General features: G+C 31.6%; 1 long non-coding RNA gene across 1 annotated transcript; it reads left to right on the forward strand.

Annotated features, from left to right (window-relative positions):
- The first annotated feature begins 865 nt into the window (after nt 1–865).
- Nucleotides 866–7,495, forward strand: LOC134534015 (uncharacterized). The gene is made up of 2 exons (XR_010075430.1): nt 866–1,052; nt 6,060–7,495. It is a non-coding gene; the product is annotated as an uncharacterized LOC134534015 (long non-coding RNA).

The raw sequence follows: 7,495 nt of genomic DNA on the forward strand, positions 1-7,495 counted from the left end.
TTGCATCGAGGCAGCAAGATGTACAAGGTCGTATTTTATCCAATAAACCAACTTTTGGAAAATTAATTTCATTAATAAGTTAATGGCATCCTGAGGGGCTGACACTTTGGGAAATACCTGTTTTAGCCATCATACACTGCATCCGGCCACATGGTCAGTGACATCTGCAACCCCCCCCCCCCCCCCTCGATATATATTTTTAACTGTTTGAATACATATATCTAATTTCTGTTAAAAATTTAATATTTAATTGGAAAATGGAAACAAAAAATAATATATCTTCTGATAATAAATAAAAAGCAGAGTAGATAATTACTTGCTAATATTTTCGTTAATATTCATTTTATTTAGAATTTCAATTGATTATGTAATTATACTGTTTAAACATCATTATTTTTTTTTAATAGTTTAATATTCTGAGAAATATTAAAAATAAATTTATAGAAAAGATCCTAGAGGGTATCGAACCCGAACCCGCAGATCGTCTTTAATTTAATCTTACCACTGCACCATGCTGCTGTCTTTACAATTGATGAAAATTATTATTTTAATAAAATCTCTGTTAGATTAAAATATTAACTGACGATTGCCCCAAAGTTAAAAGTTATTGCTATGTATTTAAACCTTACAATGCTTCAAAATAAATTAAACACTCTAAACTTTATCCGACGTATAAAATGAAACAGTTTTGTTTTAATAATATACCTTCTTATATATGAAACCCCTGTTTAATGTAATTTTAATGAAGGGAATACCTACTACTAGCGCCGTTAGTTTGCAGGTCGCCTCCAGCTGCAATAATCTGACTTTACACATCAAGGCAATAAAACAAACTATGAATTTATTTTTAAATGGCATTGTAATAGTTTGTTAGGTTATAGGTTATTTTTATTTTTTCGATAGAATAATTTTTATTTTTACGTTTTTGTTTTCTTTGGATTATGATTTACTTGAAATACAAAAGAAGTTGAAATAATCCAGATATAATATAAATATATAAATAATTGAAATTTGTATATTTTTTCAAAGTTTGTGTTTTTGGATTCCTAATTGTAGGTTATGTTTGTTGTGTTTTTTCTTGGGCATTTCGAAAGTGCTGTTTTTTTGTTTAAGAACTATACTTTATACTGAACTCCTAAATAATTAATAAATTTTTCTTTGGTATTATTTGCAGGTTTTACCAATAAATCTGATTTTAAAAATTATGTCAAGTAGAAATAGTAATATTAAAAACATGTATGTGTTGTAATTTATATTATTATTTAAAACACGTGCATCACAACTAGTCTGAACATTTTGGAATCAACTTTTGACATTCCTTTCACACGTGCACTAAATTAAACCAAAATATAGTCTGTATTGCCCTTGTTTTGAATAGTAGGTAAATAAATTGAAGTAAAAATAGTTGGTTTTTCAATGTCTGGAAACAATTTAAAATTGTTTAAATAGCTGAAATTAATTATATTTACATAACTGATCACCAGTTTAACAAGAAAACTTTCTTCTTACGTAGTTATTTTATCATCAGTGCTTTTATGTTATCTATTCAACAAAAATATGTTTATTTTGATGAATTGTAGGTCTGCCTATTGTTGAGGTTTTTATGGGTTTTTTGAAAAAAATAAAACATAGGCCTATCTATGAAATTATTTTTGTATTCGTGAAGTTTTTAATGAACATGCATATGAACATTTTATAATTATAATATTTCTCCATTTTTTGTGATTTTGAATTGGTGCCACTCTGCATTTTGGCATGCAAGCAGAATGAGCACTGGCCTACATGCTGCAAGTTTTGTTTATTTATTAGATTATTGTTTACTGTAGGGGCACCACACAAAAAATTTAAGCCCCCAAAATGATTTTATTCCGTTCATATTTTTATTTATAATCATGTTGTGGAGGCACATTGGGATATTTGAAGAGCTTCACATGTAATCAATTATTTTAATGTTTGCCTTGTCCATTATAGTTGAGAATGTTTTCAATATCTTTTAATATTGTTAAATATTCACATGAAATGGAAAAAAAATCACTAGTAAACAGTCTTAGCCCGGGCAGTAACGTACTGACATTTATGTCCTAGTCGTAATGTAAATGGTTCCGGAATACGTTTTTATTTCTAAGGATTTCTGGAGAATTATAGGATCAAGTTGTAGCTAATATCAGGAAAACTGAAGGGTGGTGAAAACAATCTCGGCTATCTCTAGTGGAAAACAGTCTCACTTATGCTATGAACATAATTTACATCACTATTTTTAATTTACAGGTAATATTTACAATAATTTTACAGAGATTCCTAACCCGAAAATACAATTTTTATGTGACAGGAAAAGTAGTAGTATTCAATATAAATCAGGACCTTGCAGGTGAATGTTAAAATGGATAATTACTTGTGAAGTACTTAAAATATCGCAATGTGCCTCCATGGAAGGATTAAAAATAAATCAAGGAACTAAAATTCTTTTTTGGGTGTTTATCTTTCTTTTTAGATTGGCACCCTACAGTAAACAATTGCCATTAATTATTTAGTATTAAGGATGTAATGTAGAAAATAGTTGGGTGTGACATTGAGCTATGCCAGGTTAATCTTTGTGTTTCCAAATTTGGTGGGCAAGATTGGTGTGGTTGAGTCATTTTTATTCAGTGAGTTGTTCCTGAGGCTTTGAAGATCTTTGTGTTATGAAGGTTATAATAATGCTTACATCCTTAGTTTTTATGACCCTCGCCACGTGAGTTCAAATATATAACCTTATTATTTGTTGTTACGAAAAAAATTACTGTTGTAAACTACTGAAACCAGGTTTGCCAGTTATATGCGAGGAAACAAGTTTTTGTAACTAAATACACCAGCTATGATAAAAAAAGAAACAAAAGTGCTTACATTATCCAAAATCATCTTATTGAAATGTTCCATTTTTTAAAATTATGAATGTTAATCTGTACATACATTGGTACCTCCCACCTGTGGGTTAAACAATTTTTAGAACTGTAGAGAAGATTCTTGTTGAGAGAGTGAAGCCTCGTAACATAATGATATTGGCCTACAACCAAGCGTTATAACTAGCTACAAGCTTGTATGTTGAATTAGGATAAAACCATAACACTGAAAAGCATTTCAATTCAATGTATTACATCAAAATGCAAGTTAATACACCATAAAGCACTGAAATTTATCTAAAAACAAGACATCAATCAGCTATTTTACTCAGCTAAAATTACAAAAAAATTGTACCATACTACAGTAAATTCATTGAATGTAATTTTTCTTAACATGAAATTTTTAGATATATGAATTACAGACCTGCCAACTCTCACGATTTTGGTGTGAGGCTCACGATTTTAAGGTCCATCTCACGCCCTCACGCCAAAATAGTGTTTCCTCACAATTTTTTGGGGCCCCAAGATTTTGTTTGTAAAAGTTACAAAACAAGTTTTACGAAAGCTTACAGTAACGAGTTTCCATCAATACTCGAGTCACGTAAAGGAAGCAATTTTGCGTTTTGTAGCGTGTGCCGTGCTGATTTTTCTATCTCACATAATGGAAGAGGAGACATTGTGAAACATGTCGCTACAAAAAAACACAACTAACACGTGAAGTGTATTGCTTCCAATAAAAAAATTAATTTTGCTGTGAACAGTGATAATAGTGTTACACGAGCAGAATGTTATTTTACATCTTTTTTAGTTGCGGCCCTGCATGATCACTACACGACAGCTCTAAATTATGTTCAACTAAATTAAATCTGCAACCTATAATTTGTTGAAATAAATTTTGAAGCAGAGACCATGTAACATATGCACAGGTATGTCACTTAAATTTAAAGATTCTCATTTGTAGTTTTTTATATCTAACCTATATTTATGGGCCTGGAAATTTTTATCGAGGACCTCATGATTTTTTAAATTTGAATGTTGGCAGGTCTGGAATTAAATGGATTGAAAAAGATTAACATTACATTTAATTTTGCATCCCATTAGTAAAAAAATTTTTTATTAATGATGTTGACACATTTTTTTCAAAAACACAAAAATTTCCAGATATATTTTTTTTTATATGAGTAATTCTGTTGTGGACATGCTTATTAGTTGTTACTAATAATTTTATTGCATAAATGCATCATGCATCAGTTAAAATGAGACTATTTTGGTGAAATAAATATAAAGAAATATTTTAGTTTCATGTGTGTTGAATAATACAATATTTTTATAATTTAAGACAGTGTGGAAAAATCAAAAAATAATACCAAAATATCCTGTGTAAAATTAAAACTATAAAATCTTGTCCCTAGTTATATTTAATTTCTGGAGTAATCTGGTGCAGTGGTCACAGACCTCGCATCCTATTGAACCTGGGCTCAAATTCCTGTACATCTGTCCTGGCTTCCCTAAATCACTCCAGGCAAATGCTAAGATGGATCATTACGATATGTCTTTGCCAGTTTTTTTGCTTATATTCCATGGTTTTTGTTATTGCATGTTACAATCTCTAATGACCTCGTCAACCACATGTGAAACCCCATTAAAAAAAATATATATCTTTATAGTAGGCTAATAGCATCAAATAGTTAATGGTGCTACAGTACAGAAGATTACAGTTTAATTTAGTGTTGAAATTCAAAGGCAAACCTAGAAATAGTCAGGAGTGTATTTGTGTTTGTGAGATGAGATGATAAGCACGACGCTTGCTGGTGCTTCTAGTGTGGTAGGCTGTTGCCTCTTAGTGTAAGGCTGTGGACTGGCATGCAGTATTATCATCGTGCATAGGACAACTATGAAATTTGAGCGGTGACCGTAACAGTATATGGCAGAGAAATGAAGTTAAAGGTGTAATGCAAGTCCTTTAAGTGCTTTCAAGTAATTTTACCAGGTTGTTTTATACCTAAAAATTACTCTGAAAACACGCCATTTTAGCTGTTCTAAAAATACAGTTTAAAAACTTAATCCAGAAATAAAACTACTTATCACCCCTCAGCGAATTCTCAAATGATTTTTGTAATCAGATCCTATTTGGATATCTTCATTTGTTTTGAAATTGCGTGGCTTTTCCTGAAGCTCTGCACACCAAATGTGTGCCCAGGTAGGTGGAGCCCATAATGCAGGATCTGAAGTTGATTTAGAAATGCAGATTTATGAAGTTTTAAATGGTGTGTAATGTTTGGCACGACCATTAACCATAGTGCCATTCTTCAAAAGCGATCGTTAAGACATAGTCTAGGTTAGTCAGTGTCGGAGCGCAACACATGTGCACTTGCAGAAAAGACTTTAGCTGGCCACTTGCTAGCTAGTTAGGTTGAGGAACATAAAAATTTTATTGTACACACTTGTGTATTTTTTCATTCTTTTATAACTCAGCAATTGGAAAATATGTTTAAAGTGTGTGTTATATTTCAGAGAAACAGTGTAACCTTTGTATAATGTTTTTAGCCTGGCTTATGGGCTTACAACATAAGTAGAAGTGGTATTAGGAAGACATTACTAGTATTTAATTAATATGTACAATTATGTTTTTGTAATTTAGACAAAATTTTGGAAATGTTTATATGTCAAATTATATTCATCAGAACTAAATGTAGTAATAATATTGAATTTTAGATTACTTCCAAAGCTTTGCTTGTATTCATTCTGAATGAGTTCCTGTTGTACTGGCAGGTTGCATGTTTTAGGCACTAAATCCGTAGTGTACTTAGAAAACAATGTAGTTTCATCTTCATTCTGATTGCTATTTTTTCCCCGGCCTCCTGCTCGTTCACCTAAAACCACTGGTTCAGCGTGCACAGTCTGCTGAGGACGACATGTTACGGTTTGAGCCCTCCATGTTTGAAGTGAAATTGGGAGGATCCAGGAGGGCAGTTCGCAGGTCGTTGCTAACCCTGATAACCTCGGAGGGGTGTGGTCGGGGGTCACTCTTCTGGTTTCAGGGGAAATGTTTTGTGTTTATTTGGGTGTATTTCTTAAAAAAATGACAAAAACAAAATATTTCTCATGAAAAGAAGTGTAACTATTTAAAGTTAATTGGAACATGTTCCCTTTTGTGATTCTATGCTATATTTATTCCAGGCTGTGCTACCATCGTCTCAACGCCTTTGGGCCACCGATACCTGCGGCATGATCGCTCTGTACAAGATGCATCGAGGACATGCATGAAATCTTCTTGGATGTGTTACAACTACGACAAGCTGGGGTGCCCAAGCCGTGCCATCAGTAGCATGAACATGATTGTCAGAATAATGGTGCACAACATGTACTCTCAGAGTTTTACAAGTGATGTTAAAGATAATAGATTTTGGTGACCGAACTGACTTTATAGACTGCAACTTATGTAGCTTGTATGCTCACAGTAGTACTGTGATAAGAAAAAAAATTACACATGAATTTAAAATAATTGCATGAATGTGTTTTTATGATGACATAAGCTTCAATTGTTGAATGGTGCAATTTCAACTTGGTTCAACTTAATAAAGACAAAATCACTATCATAACTTTCTCAAGAAAACTTCATCCTAATACTTTTGAGTACAATATTGATAATCTTATAAAATCTTATTATGTGAAAGACCTAGGTATTTTACTTGATTCCAAGTTATTTTTCCATCTTCACATTGAATCACTTAAATCTAATTACAGTAGAATACTCTGACTAATTAAGTATATTAATTTCAATGCTACTAATGTTGATTCCGCTATACCTCTATACATGGCTCTAATTAGATCCAAACTAGAATATGGATCTATAATATGGAACACTGGTATCAAAAAAATTAACAAACTGCAAATTAAATTTTTTAACTTCATAAATATTAAAATTCAATATGGAATGATTGTCGACACAAATTATTGTCTGGGTTCTCTCAAAGCCAGAAGAGAGATACTAGATGCTACATTTATTGGTTACTGTTACAATTAATCAAACTGTCCTAACAAACTACTGGCATAAAAATTCCACCTTTCAATACGTAGTTACTATGTACATTAAGTAAACATAACAATCTTAAGTATGGACTTATAAACAATTTTAATAAATAAGAGAGTTTTTCCCTTCTTTCTAGTAATAAAATAAATCTCAAAAATATGGTATCATCTGCCCAACCTTAAATACACATTGTTTCTTTCTGCTCTCACTATTACTGCGCTGTTATAAAATTGTAGTGATGTATAATATGTCCTTAATCATAATTTCCCCCCCCCCCCCCCCCCTCCTCTTAGCGGTATTTGTCAGTATATAACTTTTTTTATTATGCATTTATGTATTATGTATGTTTGTATTTGCTTTTTATTTTGGTTATCAACCTAGTTTTTATTGTATATTTATTGTATTTGTTCTTATTTCTATATTTCTATGTCTGTATGTTTTAGTGTTTTGTGTTGTTAAAAGCTTTTTTTTTCTGTTTGTATTTAAGTTTTTTTTCCATGCTCACCATAAAAGTGTCATAGCTGTCAATGGGCACGTCACAAATGTAAATAAATAAATTTTGGCACCTCTGTGTTGCAGCACA

This window comes from Bacillus rossius, chromosome 7 (assembly GCF_032445375.1).
Source record: "Bacillus rossius redtenbacheri isolate Brsri chromosome 7, Brsri_v3, whole genome shotgun sequence".
Lineage (NCBI taxonomy): Eukaryota > Metazoa > Arthropoda > Insecta > Phasmatodea > Bacillidae > Bacillus > Bacillus rossius.